A 22454-nucleotide genomic window follows, 5' to 3' on the forward strand; every position below is an offset into this window, starting at 1 on the left:
TGCTGAGTTCAACTCACCCACCTCAGACAATAGGGAGCATCAATGTGATCATGGGTCTCTTGAACCTCTATGCAGCGTGCTAATCATATCCAAAGACATGTAGTTGTGACATGAGAGTGTGGTATTATCCCAACTGAACTGTACCTCTGCAAAAAACATGGATTTTGTAATTTAGAAGCTCCCTCCCACTTTCTCTATACCAAGATAAACAAGGGCTAGAAGAAAACAGCTCCAGGCAATACATCTCAAACTTGTCCAGATCTACAGAGAAGTTAGCCCAACACAGCCTTATTTAGAAAAACACACAATTCATCTCTTTAGGTACAGGGCAGACTGAAAAGACATTTTCCAATCTCCCCCTTCTTTTTAGAAATAGAACGTCTGCCGAGGTGTTCCCCCCCTCATATCTCTTTCCCTGACATCTGCCTTCAGCACCACAGAATGCACCAGCAACTCTTCACCCCTTCTTGTATAACCGTGGGCATTGGCATCCACATCACAGCAGGAAACCATGTCCCTTTATCTGAATGCTACCCTAGAGATGTGTGGCCAAGAAGCCCTGCACAGCACACACCCCTTCCGGCACCAACATTCCCGTGTTAGAAAAAGCAGGGACATGTTGTTAGGAGCAAACCTTGACCTGTCAAGAAGATAAAAGGAGAAGAAATGCCTAGAGCCACAAGGAATCAATCCTTGGGTCATTCATCACTCAACAGAATAAAAGGAAGAGTGATAAGGGAGAGCAATTAAGCTTGGTGATTAGGGGACTGCCAATGCCATTAGGAGCGGAATAGAGGAGAGAGAAAGCCCAGAAAGGATCCTAGAGAAGCCAGGGGTGGTTCAGTACTGAGTGCAGCTAATTAGAGGTGGAGGTGGGGAATGAGTTTTATCTGGAATATGCTGAGAGTCAAGGGTTTAAAAGAAAAGGGTGGCTACAGAAAAGGTGGAAAAAGTGGGGGGTGGGGGGTAAAAGATTTTACAGTCATCCAGGACAGACGGTGTATGAAGCAGAAGCAGCAGGCTATCACTTACTTACAGGAAGTAAAGAGTCAGAAGCTGCCTGACCCTTGGAGCAGCTCTGCACATGGGAGGAAGACTCATAAAGACAAAGGGCACCTGGTGTGACAAGTCTGAGAAATTAGGAAACAAAACAAACAAACAAAAAACAGAATCATTCAAGAGGTGATGGAGGCAAGAGAGAATTTTCCAGAAAAAATGCAGAGTGAGCATCATAGAAAAACATAATGGGCTGGATGGTCGCTAGTGACTCTTGAGAGGTTGGCTAGAGTGTCCACTCCAGGAGGAATGGAGGAGGCCTTGTCACCCAGTGCAGGTCACAAGGAAGGAAGGCAGCCGGAATTGTGGAAGAGTAGAAGACCTGAGCTGGAAGCTTTGATCACAAAAAGTTAAAAATAACTATGGTTTAAAGACCCTTTAAAAAGAAATAAATTAGTTTATGTGTTGATTTATTGTGCTGTAGCGCACATCTGGAGATCAGAGGATAACTTGTGGGTGTCGGTACTTTCCTTCCACCGTGAGGGAGCCAGGGATCAAACTCAGGCCATCAGGCTGGGTGGCAAGCACCTTCACCTGCTGAGTCACCTTGCTGGCCCTACAGTTTAATTCCTCTCAGTATAGTTCTGTAAGAGGTGGAGTCACCAGGTTACACCGTTGGTCCTGATTCCATACCTCCAAAGAGGAAGAACACTTCTCCAGCCCTGGCAGGAACAAACTGGAACCTTCCTGAGGACCAAGAGGCTACTTCCTGGGATCATCCCAGCCAGAGTAAAAATCAAGAACCCTTCTGCCCACCCCTCAAAATGTACTAATTTAAGGTTGATATTAGCCTTTTTATAAAGACTATGAAAGCACCCTAAAAAGGGAAAATAGGTTTTAAAAATCTAGTAGGTCAACACTGCTTATATGTAATTCTGTAACCCCCTCCCTTAAAAAAAAAAAAAAAACAAAACCAGGTCCGTGACTTTCTTTCCCTAGGAAAAAAATTTCAGACTAAGAGTATTCCTGTTGAAATCCCAATAAAGCTTTGAATGACTCCAAAAATCTCACCTTAAAGTTGTGTTCCCCAGGCACAGCTGTTAATACTATCACTCACAAATTATACTTAAAAAAGAAAAAGGAAACTGATAACTAAAGCTATAATTTTTAAGTACTGATGGTTCCACATGCGCTGTATTGTAATGTAATCTTCACATGAACCCTGTGAGGTAAAGGGCATCTACTAGCATTTATTTTCTAGTTAAGGGAACGGAGGCTTGGATGGGCCAAGTTTCACAAGTTCACACAAGGAGATGGATCAGCTATGACATAAACCCAAGATTCATCACAAAATCATAATTATCCACTTTGTGGCTATGTAATATTCCATTGGGCTATAGGCCTTTAAAGTTATATATATATTTGATTTTTTAATCAGAAAGGTTTTGTTTTTTTTTTTAGTAGGACGTCCCAGGACAGACACATTAGTCTGAACAACAACCAGTTCACAGGTTCCAAATCTGGTCTATCTTTTTCTACTAGTAAGCCCATCTGCCAGTTCTCCTAAATGAGAGTGACCGGTGCCCCTCCGTGCTGTGCAACCAAAGGTGAGCAGGGCCCTAAGATCTGTAGCATCTTTGTTCTAGAGACCTGGACCCTGTCCTCTCTTCTCCTCCCTTCCCTGGCCCGGGGTTCGTAGGGAAGAGTGGCATGTTTGAATGTGTGCTAGGCTAGAGCTCTAGAGCTCAAGGTCAAGCTTCTATGCCAGGGTTTTCTGGCAAACCCAGAGAAGTCCACACAAAGGGTCAAGAGTCCAGAGGCAGGGAAATACCAGATGAGTGGCCAGGCTTCAAAGGAACCACAGCTTGCTGCCTGGTGGTCTCAGAAGACATTAGGGACTTTGGTCTCTAAATTTTCCACTGGACGGGGTGGTGCTTGGAGGCAGGGTATATCTGGCAGCTGCTGCCTGGTTTTGTTCCCTTTGGGTCAGAGTTCACTGCATGGCGGCTCAACTTTCCACGTACAGGGTACATCTTTTGGCTCCTGTAGCAGCATATGGGGAACATACAATTCCATGCCTTCAGTGTGGTACTTCATCTGAACCCGGAAGTAGTTGGTGGACCCCAGCATCAATCTTGGACAGCAGAATGGCTCACCCCAGGAGACATGGCCACCGCAGTAGCCTGGAGAAAGGTGAGGCTGAGGGCTTTGAAGGTGCCTAAGAGGTAGCCTATATAGAAAGCTTAACTGTAGATAAGAGCCCATGATAGTAGACAATCTCACACACACAGAAGGCTGAGGAATGACCCAGCAGGTGCCTTAGGGCCTTTGGTTATCTATGCTGAAGGAGCTTTTGCAGGGTATTAGAACTCTGTCACAGAACACCACCTATTCGTTTCTTCACTTTCCCAATCTTTTATTATTATTACATATTCATTTAATGTTCCATGTTGCCTGGCATATCTAGTGAAATTGTATGGCTAGGGATGACTAAAACCCAACCTCTTCAAAGAGGTAGGCAGGTGAACAAACATGATATCATATGATTAGGGCTACACCAGAACCCAACAGGGCCATGAGCATGCAGAAGGATGACACACGGTTCCATCTGGGGCCAGCTAAGAAGAAATGAGAAGAAATGACACCTATAGGTTTGAAATATAAATGGAAATTAGCTAGGATCAGGGGACACAGGTGAGAGAAAAGGACATTCTCAGATGGCAGCGTGGTCTCCAGAAGAACAAACCATGAGAATACAATGTACCATTTTACTCAGCCATGCTCACATAGCCATGATAACATGTAAGACTGCTGTTTACTACCCCAAAGTATCTGCAACAGGAATCTGTAATTCTTAAGTCCATCCATGGACCTCGCCTTGTCTAACGCCATACTTGGACATGCTGACCATAAAGGCTGGAGTGTGTGTGTGTGTGTGTGTGTGTGTGTGTGTGTGTGTGTGTGAATGAGAGATAAAGCAGGATGTGGAGACACAGGCAAACCATGAGATGAAGGAAGGCTGTGTTTCAAAGGTGAGGATAGAGTTCACAAAGGTTTTGTCACTCATAGCTAATTAATGGAAGGGATGGAGTAAAAGGCAGGGGTGGTGCACACGCAGAAGGCTTGAGGAGGTTTGTTTTGTATGTGGCTTGGAAATTCCAATTCCAATAGTTTTTTGGTAAGATCCCCCTCAAAACAGCAGCATTAAAATGCCAAGTGCTCATAAAAAGCCTAATGAATGAAACATGTTGTCTTCTGACCTATAGATAATTCAGTTTGGAAAAGCAAGGAGCCAGGAGAAATGTAGAATGATGAGAGGTTGGAAAGCCCAAGAATAAAGCCTGACAGGGCACTGCGGGTGGGGCCCGGAGGCTGGGACCTGAAATAAAAGCAACAGACACCAATTAAACAAATGATAGAAATACCACGGCTTAATTTGTATTTTAGAAAGATCACTCTGGAAGCAATGAGTAAGGTAGACGAAGATAAGTAAGAATTATGGTGTTCAAACTAGCAAGATGGAGGGGGGGATGTTTTTATAGGGTGTAATGTAGAGGCACGGGGATGAAGTCGTTATGTGGTAGATAGATGGAAAAGAGCCTTGGAAGGGGCCAGGTTGTCCTGTTACCAAGACAGGGACTTCAGGAGGAAGAATGGCTGAGGGGAGAGAGGGATATGGTGAGTTGAGTGTTGGATGAATGAGTTTGATGGGCCTGTGTGACAACCATTGAGCTGTTCCAGTCAGTCTAGAGCTATACAAAAACAAGCAAACAAACAAACCAGGGTGCTGCTAAAACATACTGAAGGGCCACGAGAAGCAAGAGGATTGGATTGGGAGACACAGAGTGGAAATACTAGGAGAAGTAAGAATTAAGTTTGGGATCTGGGGGAGGTTAATAGTTATGGCTGGACATGATAAGCAGCCAGTTGGGGGGTTGCTCTGTCACCATCGTGAAGACGTGGAAAAACCAGAACCCAGAGGAAACCCAGGGAAAAGAGGTGTGTGTGTGTGTTTACTCCACTAGTGTCGACCCTTTAGGTAACACAGGGACAAGGAAGGTCCCCCAGGATCGAGCACAGGAGAGAAAAGAGAGCCAGAAGGAGGCTGGGGGTAGCACTGTCATGATGTCAGTTTGGGGTGTCCATCTTACTAGTCCTGAAGAAACCAACCCTTCGCACCTGTCCATAGTACGGCCTTCTGTTGGGGCACCCAAGGGTTTCACGCAGCTACGCTCTTGTGTGCTGCATCAGGAAGACTTCTCCAGGGTGGGCCACAGGCGAGATGCATGGGACCAGTTCTTGCTCTTTTCTCACATGAGAGGGTGCTCTGCATCTCTTGAGTTAGGAAAAAGCACACGTCCACGCGACAGCATTTGAGGTTTAAGGTGCTTTGCGGATAGCCTGCCCAAGCTGCACCTGAGAATCCCCTTGGGACCTCTGATCCCCTGTGTAAGTCTCAGCTACAGAACAATTTGTCCAGCTCGAGCCCTCTTCAGGCCTCTCAAAACTGGACGGAATCATTCCAGAGTTGCAGAGGGAAGCCAGACGCCGTGGCTTCCACACTGACCCCGAGACGACAATTCCTTATTTCCATTTTCAGCAATGTAGAGGGGATCTGCTTCCCTTTTCTGAGAGACTCCTGACACAGGCAGACAACCAAAAAACCAAGACAAGACAGCCACACATTAAAAAAAGAAAAAAAAATCGGACCACAGCAGGGGAGCCTCAGAACTGCAGCTGCAGAGGGGCCCCAGCCTGATTGTGACCTTATCCTTGTAAACCAGGCTGCGCCCTGGACCACTCACACGCAAGACCCATGCACGTGCTGACTGGAGGCAGGGGTGTGTGGGTGTCACCAACTGCCAGGACAGATGAACCCAGACACCCTGGTGGGCGTGGCACAGCTGACATGTCACCAGGGGCTGGTCGGGCCTCGGTAGAACAGGGTTTTGATATGTGAAACGCATCAACATCCCTTCCTTTCTGGAAGCTGTTATGTCCAGAGCGTGCATGTACTAAGTGTCCTGACTATGGGATAAGAGAATTCTCAGATCATAGATGTGAGCCACTGACTCCTAAATGGTCACAGCTCACCTACTCCTACATTTCTAGCTTATTTCCTCTTTCACACTAGTTTTTGAAATTTCTATCTATTTTTATTATAAAAAAAAAAAAAGAATATATTCCTACTAAAGATAATCCGGGTAATGTCTACAAACACATCCAGGGTATACTGCTAAAGCAGTGGTTCTCAACCTGTGGGCCAGGACCCCTTCGGGGGCCAAATGACCCTTTCACAGGGGTCACCTAAGACTATTGGAAAACATAGCTATTTACATTATGTTTCATAACAGTAGCAAAATCACAGTTATGAAGTAGCAACAAAAATAATTTTATGGTTAGGGGGTCACCACACAACATGAGGAGCTGTATTAAAAGGTCACAGCATCAGGAAGGCGGAGAACCACGGTTCTAAAGTGATGTGATTTATATTTATATAACTGTTTGCATGCATCTCAACATCCTGGGGACAGAGCTATTGTTCAACAGGAGGTATTCCCTGTGGGGGCAGGACAGCCTGTCACCACAGACAAATGACACAGGATCCTCTGACCTTGTGACTCCCTGAGCCAGCACCTCAGTGGCTAAGAATTATTTAACCTATTGTTTTTTTTTGCCCCCCAAGTTGGTGGAAATTTCCCACCCTTCATGCCTATTCTTTTTACTTCCTCAAACTGGAAGACCAGAAAGAAAAAAATGTCATCCCTGGAAGGTCTCTCCTACTGAATTTCCCTACTTTGATGTTTCTAATGTTTTCTTTCCCAGTCCTCACATCACCCACGTCCATCTGGAAACCGTTTCTCACAACGCTCCGGTATCGATTTAGAAACAAACAGCGTGGTGGCATGCTCTTGGTCCCGCCACCGCTAATAGTAGTAATTCTTTGGGTAGACAACCCACTGACAGTAACTCTTGCAAAACAGAGAAACCACAAATTCAAAGCATCTAAACCATAAATGCAAACACAGCAGACAGACGCCTTAAGAGAATGGGAGGCAGCACTAGAGAGCTTGAGTTTCTACAGGCATCTCTAGCGTCTTCAGAGAGTGAAAAATCCCACAGGCGGTGGGGGGAGACAGCTCAGCAGGTAAGGAGCTTGCCGGGCAAGAATGAGGATCAGAGTTCAGATCCCCAGCGCCCGTGTGAATGCCAGATAGACACAGCAGCCCACCTGCAGTCCCAACAGAGGGGACACAGTTAGCAGACTGGGGGATGGGTGGGAGCAGCGGGAAACAGGGTAGCCAGACTAGCCAAATGGGTAAGCTCTGGGCTCAAAAAAGAGACTAGAAGGTAAGGGGTGATGGAGGAAGGCTCCCAAAGTCTTCGTATGCACGTGTCTATGTGCACCCACACATACAGGTGCCCTCACACATTGAGCATGCAGACACATACATACACACACAAAATAAATAGCAAAAAAAAAACAAACAAACAAAAAAAAAAAACCACCTAGATTCAGAATACTATTTGCAGATCAAAATAAAGTGGTTTCAGACAACCACAACATCCGAATTTAACAAGAAAAGGGAAGATGAGCTTGTGTGTGAGAAGGCAGTGAGGATCTTCCTTCTTGGCTCAGAGTAGCAAAGAGAGAGCAAGAGGTTAGTGTTAGCAACAGAAATGACACCCCACCCCACCCCCGCTTAATGCCTGTATTTTCTCTGAATTGCCGCAACACAGGCCAGACTAGATCTCTAGATGTAGTGTTTCAATTACAGAGAGAAATGTAAGCAACTGGCAAGTGTGTGAAATTTATTGCACTATCTCCTTGCCCTCCATCTTTTATTTTTAATTTAAAAAAGTGGGGGCGGGGTGGGGGTGGGGGAAGAATAGTAGCAGTGAGTAAAACTGTGAGTCTCAGTCCAGGGAGAATTGAAAGGGCTTGAAGGACGTGTGAATGACCACAGTTCCTCCCTCTAACGCGATGGCTTGGCATGAGTGCTTACAGCGACAGCTGGAGGAACCACTTCAGAGCACTCAGGGAGCCCTGCCCTCCCACCGAAGATAGGCTGTTACCACCAGTTAGTGGCTGACAGGGACGGAAATGCAGTCTCTGAGACTAAGTGAGTTCCCCAAGGACACACGGGCGCTGAGAGATCAAATGGTAGCTGATGCTAGTTGATGGATTTTTTAGGTCTATGGATGAACCCCCTCACCAGACACCTCAAAGGATACAGACAACCAAATAAATAAAATGCCGACCCCCAAGAAGTCCATTTCTTACCCTGGAAAGGGGAGGAAGGGAAGCAAACTAGCAGTCAAGAGCCAGACGGACATTTCTAAAAGCCAGAATTCAAACGACCCCGGTTCACACCCCACACTCCCTCCGTGACTGCTTTCACTTTTCCCCAACATTAGATTGAGTCCTAGTTACTGTTCTGATGTCCTGAGGAGACACCATGACCAGGGCAAACTGACGTAAGAGACAATTTAACTGAGGGCTTGCTTACAGTTTCGGAAGGTTAGTCCATTATCTTCATTGCAGGGAGCATGGTGGCAGGCAGGCAGGTATGGTGCTGGAGCAGCAGCTGAGAGCTACATCCTGACCCACAGGCAGCAGGCAGTGAGGAAGAGACTGAGGCTGCCGTGGACTTTTGAAACCTCAAAGATCATACCCAGTGACACACCTCCTCCAACGAGGCCACACCTCCTCCAATAAAGGCACACTTTCTAATCCTTCCCAAACAGTTCCACTCCCTGGTGACTAAGCGTCCAAATATATGAGCCTGTGAGGGCTATTCTCAATCAAACCACCACAGGTCCCATCAACAAGTCTCAGACCCTCATATACCCACTTCCAGCTTCAAATCCTTGATTGCTTGCTTCCATTCAATGACCAATTTGTGTCAATGTCTAACAGCCTGTCAAACTTAACATCCAAACTTGGCCAATGACTTGCCCTCCCCAAAACTCCTGCAGCCCCAGAAGCTTTCCCATCCAGGATGACGGCAACAGGGGCCTGAAGAGAAGGCTTTGTGGCTAGAGTACCTGTTGAACAAGCATACGGACGTGAATCTGTATCCCAGCACCCATATAAAAAACCAAAGGCACAGCAGCACACACTTGTAACCCCAGTGCTGAGGGGCAGAGACAGGGGGACCCTGCAAGCTCTCAGGCCAGGTACTCTCCCTAAGATAGCAAGCTCCTGATTCAAAGAGAGACCCTGCCTCACAAAATGAGGTGGATGGACTAGTGAGAAAGCACAGGCTAGACTCGATGGGGACAAGAAGGAGGAGGAGAAGTCCTCACAGTTGGGTGGAAAGGGATGGGAGGGTGGAGAGGGAGTGGATATGTTCAAAATAAATTGTATAAATTCTCAAGGAATTAGTAAAAATAGTTTAAAGAACAAGGTAAAGTAATTCCAGTGTTCACTTTTGGTCTCTATACATGCCCCCATGGGTGAGTACATGTATGCATACATGTGTGAGCACGCACACACACACACACACAGAGAGAGAGAGAGAGGGGGGGGGGGGGAAGAATCAGCATTCTTCCCAGCGGCTCAAGCCAAGTCATTCATCCTTGTCTCCTCTCTTCCTCTTACACTGTTTCTCTCATGTTCCTTTCCTGAAGGGGCAGCTTATGAGGGTGCCTCCTGAGATTCTTTAACCTGGCTAGCACCTCAGTGCCCTCGGTAAGATGGCATGTGCCCGCGACTCACCAGGAGACCTTTATAGACGCAGCTGTGTGAGCCATACCCATCACGGTCCTGTCCGGCCCCTGCCCAGAGCTATTCACCTTCCACTTTATTTTCTGTGCTATTTGATAAGTCCTTCTTAGCTCAAAGTGCTTTATGACTCTAAATTAAATAGCTCATGTAATCCTCATAACTCTAGGAGGTTCTATTATTATCCCTTTACAGAGATAAGGAAAATGAGGTACGCAGAGGTTAAATAACTTATTAGGAAACTCAGAATTGAACAGTCCAGCCAGAGGCTGTTAACCATCTCACCATGTTCCAATCATGCAACATATTCCCCAGCCCCCAACCCCGTAAATTTTCTTCCTCTAAGTAGAAACACATATGCAATAAATTAATCCAAACACTCTTACCTGGCTCTCTTACAGCCAGGACCCACCTCTGCAAAGGACCTAGCTTGATGGGTACACATGCTGTGTCTTGTTCACAGGAAAAAAAAAAAATGCAATCAAATGACAGAGGATCAAAGCCCCTGGTCCTGGGGCCACTGCCGAGACCGCCCAAGCCACCCAGATTAGAGGCTAATATGTGATGTTAAATGATTCTTTGGAACTGTATCTCCGAGGCCTGCTCAGGCACGGGGAACTTAAAACCCACCAACAGCAGAGCCTGTGGATGCCAGGGCCCTGAGTGTGATGGGTGGCACCGATAGAGGAGTCCCTGACACTATGCTAGGGGCTGGCAAGCTGCCAGAGCCAGCATTGCTCACTCATGCCAAGGAGACGCATGAGTGAGTGGCAGTCAGACGCGCTGTAGGTACTCAGATAGATTACCTCCTTCTCAAGCGGCTCCCTTTATGGAGGTTAGTTTGTAACCCAAACACTCGGGAAGTGGAGGTAGGAAAAAGGAAAGAGAGAAGTGTGCTTCGACTGCATTGCTCACTGTGTGAAAAAATAAGGACAGCTTCCTCCCACGGGGCTCTTCCTGGGTGTGCAAGTGTGGACACACGGTCCACTGATGCTTTAGACTGTGCACAGCTTCCAAAGCTAAGGGATTAAAGGAGGAGGATCCAAAGCCCAGCTCCCCTCCTACCTCTGGCAAATTTTAACCTCGGGCCCTGTCTCAGCTGCAAAATGAGACCCTCACTGCCTCCAGGGGCAGGAAATGGAAGACACTGCAGTGCAGAGGACCTGGCACCTAGGAAAACTCAATAAGTGAGGGTTATCAGCAGGGACTTGGATCATCTCAATGACAATGTAAATTTTTCACACTCTTCAGCAGTTCAACATCCAAATGAGGAAATGCAGAAATAAGAAAAACATTAATATTTGATGTTTGGCAAGAGTGGAGAGAGAAAATGAGCTACGGTTCTGACAACCCTGGGTTCATAAAAACAGTTCATATGTAAACCATGCATCACCCAATCCACTGTCTGGCTAGCCTCAGCCCACCCAGTTAATCAAAGCCTTATAGGTCTTCGCTTCCAAAGCGCCAATCAAGAAAGATGACAGACTCACTTCTTAAGGAAACAGTGAAATCAAATCTGTTTTTAATTAAAGCACCTCATTTTTTTTTTTTTTTTTTTTTGGTTTTTCGAGACAGGGTTTCTCTGTGTTGCTTTGCGCCTTTCCTGGAACTCATTTGGTAGCCCAGGCTGGCCTCGAACTCACAGAGATCCACCTGCCTCTGCCTCCCGAGTGCTGGGATTAAAGGCATGCGCCACCACCGCCCGGCAGCACCTCACTTTTTAAAGCAATTCTGGGCTGGGGGAAATGGCTCGGTGGATAACAGTGGTTGCCTTGCAAGCACCAAGACCCAAGTTCAAATCCCCATAACCCATGGAAAGGCCCAATGCAAAGCACAGGTGTCTCTTATAATCTCAGCACGGGGAGATGTGAGGTGGAGACAGATGGCAACTCCTTGGAAGCTCGAAGGCCATCTAGTCTGGTATATGCGGGAGAAAGTCAAGAGATCCTGTCTCAAAAAAGGTGGAGGGTGAGGACTGGCACCTGAGGTCATCCCTGACCCGCCCACTCACTCTGTGGCACACATGCATCCATATTTACATACAGAGGCAGACACACCAGGAAGAAGAGGGAAAGGAAGAGGAAGAAGAAGGGGAGGGGAGAAGGAGGGAGCAGCAGCAATAAGACCAATTCGATACCTTCAAAAGACGGGTAATAGAAGACTGTACCAAGTTGGTGATGGTTTGATATCTCACTCCTAAGTTCAAGCAGATTGAAAGCACTCACTGACAGACTCACTACCCTGGTTGACATTTGGTTGAAAGAACTCAATGCCATTTTATTCAGACAGTGTATTTGCACAGACCCAAAGTACAAAAAAAAAAAAAGGTACTTTCTTTCAATAAAAGCCATGGTTAAGCTTGAAAGAAAAGGGTGCAATTATCTAAATTTAAAACTAATGAGGAGCTTTAGGCATTAGCAGTCGAAGACCTCTGTGGTGTATAATGCTAGCTGGTGAAATCCTAGCTAGATGGCAAGGCCCTAAGTCCTTAGTGTCACAATCCTTGTGATGATCTGGGAAGCAACTTAAGCGAGACACCAGCTAATGTCAGGAGAGGTAGGTCAGTTGACATGGAAGTGCCGAGGGGTTCCTGAATGACTTTGAACCTCCCATTTGACCTTTAAGTCATCTCAGAAGCAGAGAGGGACTGATTGCCTGCCAGATGACAGCGTTTATGGTAGGGCTAGGCTTTATTTATAAAGAGGTTTGACATCCTTAGCTCCCAAGGGCTTTCCTATTAATAAAACGAGCATGTTAAGAAGGTCACATCAGAGTCCCACGCTATTCATCTCCTAATGAGTAATATTCATTGGTTAGGAGGTTATGCAAATTTGTATGTGCATGAGCATTCATATTAGATGGGCAGAGGGCAACTAAGCAAGGAAGACAAACCATTAGCTCCAATCTCCCTGCTTTCTGTCGACTCTCTCATCGCAGACAAAGCATCTTGTCAGGGAGCCTGACGTGAGTCACCAAGGCTGACCCACAGTTCACAGTGGTTCATTCTCTATGGAACCAGTGTTTTTGCCTTTATAAAATCCTACTTCTACATCCCTCCAGAGCACCTGCTCCTGCACAGACCTACACAGCCAGGACTCTGAACTCCTAGCACTCGGTACCCTTAGTTATTTGCCCACTCACTGTTGGTGGTCTCACCATTAACTGAGAATAATAATAATTCATGCAAATATTATGCCCCTTCTCTCCCAGAATAGAGGCTGTGTCGGAAGACACGGATTCCCTGTAACTTCCTCTAGAGTTTTGTACCCAGAAGGATGGTCAATGTCATCATGTGAGCCACCTTCCAAAGGCTATTCTGGACCATCACAAACATCAGAATCATTGACCGTCATCTGATCAGTGACACCACTGGAGGTGACAAGTCCCGGTTAGTACGGGGCCAGCTGGGGCACACGGTGGGCAAAACATCAAAGGCCTTGAGTTTCAATTTTCCCTCATTATCTGTTCTGTATCACTCTATAGAATTTAGACATTAATAATATGTTATAGTTAATCATTATAATTATAATACTAGTATTTTTATGTTCATTATGGTATTTCAGAAAGACAACAATAATACTGTAAATCTACTTCCTACAACTGTTCATATAAGGACTGGGTGTTAGGTATCTGAAGATTTGACATATTTCTTGATAATCAAGTTGCCAGATAACTGTGATCCAAGGGGGGAGTCGCACTTTATAAATCTGCTCAGCATTTTAATCCTTCCTGTCTAGTGTCTCTTGTGGTTCTCACTCTTAAGGCCAGGGTTTTGTTTATGGCATCTTTTGAAACTTCGAAGTTTCCTGGAAACCTAAGATGAAGGGAAATGTTCTAATGCCTCCTAAAGTTGACCAAGGAAATGGTGCTTTGAAGCCCAGTGTGAAGGAGAGGAAATTACCTGCTTTTCAGAATTACCTGGAGAGGGAAACAGATGGTCTTAGGCCTCTTGAACAAGAATTACAGTTCTGAGGGCTGGAGAGATGGCTCGGTGGTTAAGAGCACTGGCTGCTCTTCTAGACGACCCCGGTTCAACTCCCAGCACCCACATGGCAGCTCACCCCTGATTATAACTCCAATTCCAGGGTTTCTGACACCCTCACACAGACATACATGCAGGCAAGACACAAAGGAACATAAAATAAAAATAAATTATATATAAATATATAAAGTTGGGTGGCGATGGTGCATGTCTTTAATACCAGAACTTGGGAGGTAGAGGCAGGTAGATCTCTAAGTCTGAGGCCAGCCTGCTCTACAGACTAAATTCTAGGACAGTCAGACTACACAGAAAAACCCTGTCTCAAAGAAAATAATAATAATAATAATAATAATAATAATAATAATAATTACAGTTCTTACCTTCAGAGGAACCCAGAATCCTGGGAGATTTGCCTGTTTCAAATACATACCTGTAATTGTGTGATTATCTATCAAATCTCAGGCCTTTTCAAATGCCACTCTGTTTTAGCTTTGACTCACTCTATTTCTTATTTTATAAAAACAATATACACTGCTTCTAGAATGTTCTATGCATATCCCATTGCGCCATTTTATGCTCCTCACCTTGAAACACATCTTCTAGGCTGCTAGCCGGTACTCAAAACTTTGGGACTAAAAATATTTCATGAGTTAACAGGCTGCATATTAGGGTGCTGTGGAATATTAGTTGAAGATGTATTTCATTTGTTTCTGCTGTGGAACATTTGTTTAATGATGCAAAGATGCAAAGATGTGTTATATTCTTTTATGTTGCATTTGTTTAACTCTGTGAAGCTGTGTTACTGTGCCAGTCTAGAACACCTGATGGTCTAATAAAGAGCTGAACAGCCAGTGGTAAGGCAGGAGAAAGGATGGGCAGGATTGGCAGGCAGAGAGAAAAAAATAGAAGGAGAAGAATGTGGGAGGGGAAATGAAAAAAAAAGGGGGGATGGAAGACTCCAGGAGCCAGCCACACAGCTACACAGCAAGCCACAGAGTAAGAGTAAAGAAAAGTATACAGAAAGGTAAAAGCCCAGAAGCAAAGGTAGATGGGATTATTTAAGGTAAGAAAAACTGGCTAGAAACAAGCCAAGTTAAGGCCAGGCATTCATAAGAAAGAATAGTTCTCCATGTGTTTACTTGGGAGCTGGGTGGCAGGACCCCAAAGAGTAAAGAATAAAAAACAACAGCATTAGGGTGGGCACCCAGAAGCTATCTGGCTCGTAGATGGAGGTCGCCCTTCTGTTATGTCTGAAATTGAGAAAGAGAAAGAAAAGAAACTCTTGTTTCATTTCCTGTACAAGCCAACATGTTTTCTCTTTAACAACCATTTTTCAAACACTCTGTCATTGCAGGAGTGATGAGTCAGCGTTGAGGGAATTGTTGGGACTTGTTCCTCCTATGACAACAAGCCAAATAGTTTGGGGTTGGTTGCTCTTGGGATTCTCAAGGGATTATTTAGCTGGGGGGTGAAGATGGGCTGCAATTTGCAATGACCACACCGTACAGATGTTTAGTCATGAAGGTGACCTCAAATGAGACCAGCAATTTCTTGGTCTGACAATACTAAAATTCAGCCAAAAATCCACCCAGTGGGCAAGCTCCAGAAGACGTTAGACTGGAATGACCAAAGAGTGTGAGGGGCTAAGACTGGACTATGTGGACAGGCCAGGAAGAGAGAGGGCTGGAGCCAGATGAAAGGGTATGTGTTCAATGACAGGATGGAGAGGCTGGGCAGAACTACAAAGGGGCGGGACAAAGCAACCCTTGTACGCTTCTAGAATATCCAACTCTGAGCTGCTTTGCATTTTCTCACTAGGAGAATTGCAATGTGACATTTAATAGAAACCTGGCTGGGCCGGGTAGTCCACACCTATAACCTCAGTACTTAGGAGGCTGAGGCAGGAGGATTGCTGAGAGTTCCAGGCCAGCCAGGGCTACATAATAAGGCTCTGTTAAAAGAAAAAAAAAAATCGATCAAGCAAGCAAGTAGTTAATAAGAACTGGGGGTTCAAGAACTCCTACACACCCTGATGCTCATGACCTGGGGCAGCCTAGGGTAGACTCATTGCCTCAAGAATGCTAGAACTTTTCATAGGTCTTCCCTTTCAGGTCTTTCCCTCAACTACATCTTAATTTCTGCCTTCAGTTTTCAATGTGAGGCTTCTGGGCCGGCAGCAGCAGCATCTTCAGAGGGCAGGAAAGCTGACTCTCAGGTCTGACCCCGGGGCTGATTGACTCAGAAACTCTGGGGTGGGGCTGGGGGCAGAGCCAGCAGTCTGTTGACTGGAGCCTTCCAAGGGATGATGTGGATGCAGCTAAAGTTTGAGAACCACGTTTTTAGATGACATCACAAGATAACGTCAAGATGGGAGAGCATGCACATTCTAGAAGACTCGTGAAAAAGACGAGCCCCTCAAGTCTCAGATGAGGAATTTTCAAGTCCTGGTATTTTGAGACACATGAAAGGGACTTGAGGTGGTTGGGTGGGCTCAGGACCTCACCATCTCTTGCTTTGAATCTCACCAATTTCTAACGTCTTTCCACAGTGCTACTGAAGATTTGGGTTTGTCCTGAAAAATCTGACCTCGTTAAACCCCAACTCAAAGCCCTTCGATAGGAGCTGGGGAGATGGTCCAGGAAGTAAAAATGCTTGCTCCACAGATGTGGGGACCTGAGTTCAAGCGTCCAGCACCCATGTAAAAATCCTCATAAACCTGTAATCCTCAGTAATGTGGGGGACATAGACAGGAGAATTGTAGGGGGGCCTGCTGAATCACCAGCCTGGCTCCAGGTGCAATAAGAGACCCTATCTCAAGAGAATGAGGAGGAGAGGGTAGAATCAGATCCCCCAAATCCTCCTTCAGTTTCTATGTGCACAAATGGGTGCACACATACACATGTGCACATACACACCACACACACACACACACACACACACACACACACACACACACACACACCCCTGCCTTCAGTGGCTGCATCGTGCCCATAAGATAAAGTTCCAAGTGTCTGGCCCAGAACCCCAAATCCCTCATTATCTGCCTCTGGTAACTTCCCTGACCTTGTTCTCTTCCACAGCCATGTCTCCCTATCTGCAGGAAGCTTATACTGTCTCTGGCATCACGCCTGACCATGTCACTGACCTCGGTCAACAGCATGGGACTGTAGGGAAAGCCAACTCTCACTTCCCAGCAAACTTGAAGTGTAACAGTGTTGTGCCATCTTTTTTGTCTGTTTTGTTTTTTGTTTTTTGTTTTTTGGTTTTTGTTTTTCCAGATAGGGTTTATCTGTGTAGCTTTGGTGCCTGTCCTGGATCTCGCTCTGTAGCCCAGGCTGGCCTGGAACTCACAGAGATCCGCCTGCCTCTGCCTCCCGAGTGCTGGGATTAAAGGCGTGCGCCACCACCGCCCCGGTGTGTTGTGCCATCTTATGTCTTTCCCTTTGCCATAAACGAAGCCAATATTGTCCTTGGGCGGGGCTGGTTTGCTTTTGCTCTTGAGTTAATGTGGGGCTGTAAATGAAGACACATGAGAACCCACCTGGATATGCAGCATCAGTGAGCAAGAAGCTTGAGTGACCCGAGAGCGGTGACATTTGGGGACACTTGTTATTTAGCCCAAGCTGAGGACAGCAGCACTCGTCACCTTCCTGCCCTGCTTACAGGGCCTCCTCCCCTCTGTTCTACTGTGCTTTCGATGACTTCACTTCAGCTACCCATTCTATCCTTAGCTCCAGCGGTTAACTCTCAACCTGGCCTTTATCTCCAAATAGTCACCCTCACTTTTAGAACCTCCTATAGATGCCACAGACCTGTACCTGTGTCCTGGGAGCTATGTTATGGGCTTGCCATCTAATAGCATTATTATTATTATTACTTATCATACCATCTCTTCACTGTTTAACAAAACATTACCACTCATGAGGAGACTGGCTCAGAGAATCAAAGCAGGGTGCCCAAGTTTCCCAGCCACAGTGAGAGCCAGGGCTCTCACCAGGTGGGAGTCTGGCTTTGAATCCAGCAATCTGCCCTGTGCCGCATACCTCTGTCCCTCCCCAGCTGCAAGCTTTCTGATCCTCCCACTCAACTTGGAAGGAGAAATCTATAGCAACAACAGCTGAAAGCCACACTAATCTCAAACTCGAAAGATCTGCAGCCTAGAAATGTACCCCGGGCACTGAGAAGACACTCACTTGTTCTGTATGGTGTATTTATCCTAAAGTAGACGAAGTACTGAGAACCACAGGAAAACAGGGCTAGTCTGTCTGACCTTTCCCCTCCCAGGTCCAGGCTGCAGGGGTGGGGTGGTATGACAAGATAGGCAGATGGCCACTGAGAACACAGAGGTCTTTAAGGGTTTGTTCCAGAGGAGGAGGCAGGAGAAGGCTCACAACTCCAACAAGTGATACTCGTGATATCTTAGGTTTAAAAACACAAATAAGCATGTAGCCAAGTGTCTATTTGATTCTCAGATTAAACAGCAAAGGGACAGGGTGGATACAGTGGCAAAGAACCAAACTGGACCAACCGAGTCATATTCCATCAACTGCATAAAGTCAGAAACACAAATGTCGGTTTTCTGTCAGCTGCTGGCATTTTGTTTATAAGGCTGAGAATTTTCTTTGTGTTTCTGCTTCTCTCTCACACTTTTAAAAAGACTAAAAATCACAAAACACTAAAAAAAATTTGTTCATCACCCCAATCAGTCAGAGAGAGAGAGAGAGAGAGAGAGAGAGAGAATTTAACAAAGTACCATGATATTCTTTTCTAAAAACATTCACAGGGTTACAAAGCGTTGATTACTAATTTCAATTCATTTATCTCTCCCATGCTTTCCCGGTAGGATATATTTATTACCTTTACACGATACCATCAGTAACATTAACATTTTTCTCCTTGGAGAGTAGGAAGCTGCTAAATGCTCCAAATGACTGTTGGGCCAGTTTGGACAGGTCTGATTTACTCTTAAAACAATCACCCACTTCACAATACATAGTAAGCGCCAGCGTTTGTTGAATGCTTGGTGCTATGTTTGACATTTTTCAGACACTTGGCTCATATAATTTTCCAAACAACGAGTGCAATCAGTATTGTCACTTTATAGATAAGGAGAGCAAAGCAGGCGCAGAAAGCCCGAAGGGGACAGAGGGAGTAAGAGAAGGGCAGGCAGGGGCAGTAGCTGCACAAAACCAGAGTTAATGATTCACTTACAGCCCTCAGGCAGCTCCTTTCAGCAGAGTCTGTATGGGAACACACACACACACACACACACACACACACACACACACTCACAGCCCTCTTCATCCCAGGAATGGGAAAACACACACACACACACACACACACACACACACACACCCTTCTTCATCGCAGGGAGAGGCCAATGTCCAGCAAATCCCCCCCCCCTTTCCTCTGCCGGCCCCCCTCCCATCTCCAACTCTCCATCCCGGTGTCCAGCAAATTGCTTGGCAACGCGCGCAGGAAACTCCATCCAAAGCCCGGGGTCCAGGCGGCCCCTGGGCGCTGTCCAGCGGGCAGAGAGCCTGAGAGGCCAGGCTGGGGTCCTGTCTCAGAACACCCCGAAGCTGGGGCGCAACGCCAAGGCCGGGATTTCCAGCGGGGGTGGGGCGAGGCACCGTCTCCAAGGACACCTGTTGTCGCCTCCCCACTCAGGACAACGAAGCCACCCTGGCCGACTTGGATCTCAGGGGAAGGCACTGGCTGGCAAGAAGTGCTGTGATGAGTGTCGGGGGTCACGGGAGTCTCCCCAGAAACACCCCGCGGGAGGTCGCTTTGCCTCATCCCTCCTAATCGGGGGCCCCCTGCGGCTGGCGGTACGGGTGGCGCTCCGCGTCGGCTCGGTACGCGGTGCTCAGGGCTGCACGGCGCTAGGACCTCGCGGCCGGCGCCCCCCGCCGTCCACCTGCGGCGCCTAGGTCGCTCCCCGGCCCCGGTGTACTCACCGGCGTCGCGGTGAGCAGAGTCCCGGCGTCGGCGCGGAGGTCCGCGCCACCAACCCGCTCCCCAGCCCAGCCTCCGTCCGGCCGCCGCTTCAGCAGAGCTCCCTCCGGGTCGCCGCGCCACCACTGCCCGCTCGCGACTCTGGGCTCGCAGGGCGCCCGCCGGCTCAGGGCGCAGCTCCCGCCGCTCCTGATTGGTCGCGGCTTGTGCGAGAGCCGCGCCCTGATTGGGCAGGAGGAGTGGGATGGGCGGAGTCACCCCCAGAGCCTCGCTGCCCTGGCCTTGGTCCCCACCTCACCTAGGGCCAGCGGGACTGTGAAACCTGCTCTGATCCCCTCTGCACCCAGTGGGGTCGGCCGAGCAAGCAGCTGGGGAAAAAGAACCATGTGGCAGGGGAGCTAGGGATCATTATGGAGTCCAGCTACTCCCCCTGCGCGCTGGTGGTTGTGAACCTCCTGGTGGTTGTGAACCTCCACCATGCTGGGAAAGGTGCTCTTCTGGCCTCTTCTCATGCGAGCCACTTTGACTGTACATTTATTTTTCCGCACTTTTTAAACTGTAGAGTGTAGGGCTTAGGACAGATGCCTGTAAACGGTAGGTGCCAAACAGCGTTTGTGAATTCAAGTTGAACTCCACACACAATCTGTGTATGGCCCCTACCTACCAGAGCTCACAAAGGGGAGGCGATTTGTCGGATACCGGCAATGTATTAAGAACAATGAGCTAGGAGCTACTGTCCAGGAAAAGAGCAAGATGAGCTGATGTCACCGACAAAGAACTTAATATCTAGCTGGAGAAATGAGTCTGATTCATAACATAATAATTACCCTAATATTAACATGGCGTATATTAGTTGGCAGGCATTATTCCAGGAACTTTAAACACACTTTTATAATCCAGAAATTCAGGAAAAGTCTGCCATAAAGACATCTATATGTGCGTGAGCCTCAGGGGTAGAACACAGACGCTCTGGAGATGACAAACTTTCATCCGAAAGACAGCAGCAGACCCTAATCCCTGCGGGGAGAAGAGGGGACAATAACTGTTCCCATCATGCATCTCTTCCCTCGTAGTTCTTTAACCCTGTCACCGTTCCCACCTGCCTGTTCTGGATCTTTCTAAAAAATAAAAAAGAAGCGGTGTATATCCACATGCCACTCTTACATCTGCTCTGCCACCCAGATGGGCAATGGGTAAAAGCAGCTCCATTTTCTGTCGTTTATATTAATGAACAAGTAAACAACACACCATATGCGATCATTTTTCTACGAGCATTTCTCCCCTTCTGTGCTTTTAGGCTCACAGAACCCTTAAGAACTATGGCTGGCAGAAAAGCACTTCAAAGATACCAGCCGGGATCCAGCTTGACCTATGCTCTAAACAGTGATTGCATCCATCCCAGGTCAAGCTTAAGAGCAGCACAGTCTGTAGGAGAAAATTACCTCCATTTTCTGTCGCTTATATTCATGGACAAACCACGGATCCCTTTATATTAGAAAAGCAGACTGGACGTGGGTTGAACCTCACTTGCTTGGAAAATGAGGTAAAACAGGACAAAGACCAGGTGAAGAAAGTTCTTTCAGGAGCATCCCTCTTCATGTCTCAGAAACACAGGCGCGGGGCAACCTTGTGACTCCTGGCTGATCACTTTTCATGGCCGCGGCCTTGGCCACAGCAGAAGTCCCATTTGAATTGCTCATATGCTCACTTCAAAGGAGAAACACTTGCTTCTGCCAGAGCTGGAGGCTGCCCCAAGATGATGTGTCAAACTACTCAATTCTGGCTGCTGTGAGCTAACCTCAGCCCACAAATAACAGGGAAAGAATCAAGACTGTGGAGTCGAGTTGTCTTGTGGGCGAGGTTGCTTATGCATAGTTCTATACCCTGTCCCACCTAGGAAAACAAAACCAATTTACTTAGCTCTGACATTTCTTCTCTCCTGGCTGGCACTTAGCACTCAAGACTGAACTAAACTATTCCTTCCTCAGTGAGGCCTTCACTAAATCTCTCAGGCATACAGTAAACAGTGCTCTCTATCCATCTGTTACAAGTCGTCTTCTGTAGCACAAATCCTAACTCCGGGTTTTTATTACTAAGACCAATTAGAATTCAAGCTACAGTTTTTAACTAGATTGCATTGTTGCACAGCATAGTCCCACTGCCTAGCTTACTATCAGAATACAGTAGGCACAACCTAGCTTAATATCTGAATACAGTAAGCACTCTGCAAACATGAATGAGACTAAAATTTCCAACAGGCTAATAAAGTGCTAACCACATCCTTATCCTAAATTTCAACAGGGTTACCCTCCAGTTCCTGAATGAATGGATATTGACTTAAAGTTAGCATCCATTCAACCCAACTGTAAATGAGTAGTTCCTGTATGTTGGACGCTCTTAAGTAAAGAGAAAAATGGTATCCTTATTGAACGTGCCCAAGGTGAAGTGAGATTATATAGCGGATTTACAAAACAATGTGGTGGCTTCTCAAAAAATTAAGCTCAAAGTTGCAACGCAACCCAGTAATCCCACTTACATAATCAAGAAAACTGGCTGGGCGTGGTGGTGCATGCCTTGAATCCCACCATTTTGGAGACAGAGGCGGTTGGACCTCTGAGTTTGAGGCCAGCCTGCATAGCAAGTTCTAGGCCAGCCAGAGCTACATTTGGACCCTGTTTCCAAAAAAATAAAATAAAATAAAATAAAATAAAAAATAAAAAAAGAAGAAAGAAAAGAAAACTGAAAACATATGTCTGCATAAAATTTTGTACAAGAATATTCATAGTATTG

The 22454-nt window shown here is 46.6% G+C and overlaps 1 protein-coding gene across 1 annotated transcript in view; it reads right to left on the reverse strand.

Annotated features, from left to right (window-relative positions):
• Positions 1-19865, reverse strand: part of Ston2 (stonin 2) — a 160012-nt gene extending 140147 nt beyond the window's left edge. The window contains exon 1 of the mRNA XM_006987271.4: positions 19667-19865. The gene's annotated coding sequence lies outside the window, so the exon portion shown is untranslated. The remainder of the gene's footprint in view (positions 1-19666) is intronic.
• Positions 19866-22454: the final 2589 nt, after the last annotated feature.

The sequence above is a fragment of the Peromyscus maniculatus genome, chromosome 14 (assembly GCF_049852395.1).
Source record: "Peromyscus maniculatus bairdii isolate BWxNUB_F1_BW_parent chromosome 14, HU_Pman_BW_mat_3.1, whole genome shotgun sequence".
Taxonomy (NCBI): Eukaryota; Metazoa; Chordata; class Mammalia; order Rodentia; family Cricetidae; genus Peromyscus; species Peromyscus maniculatus.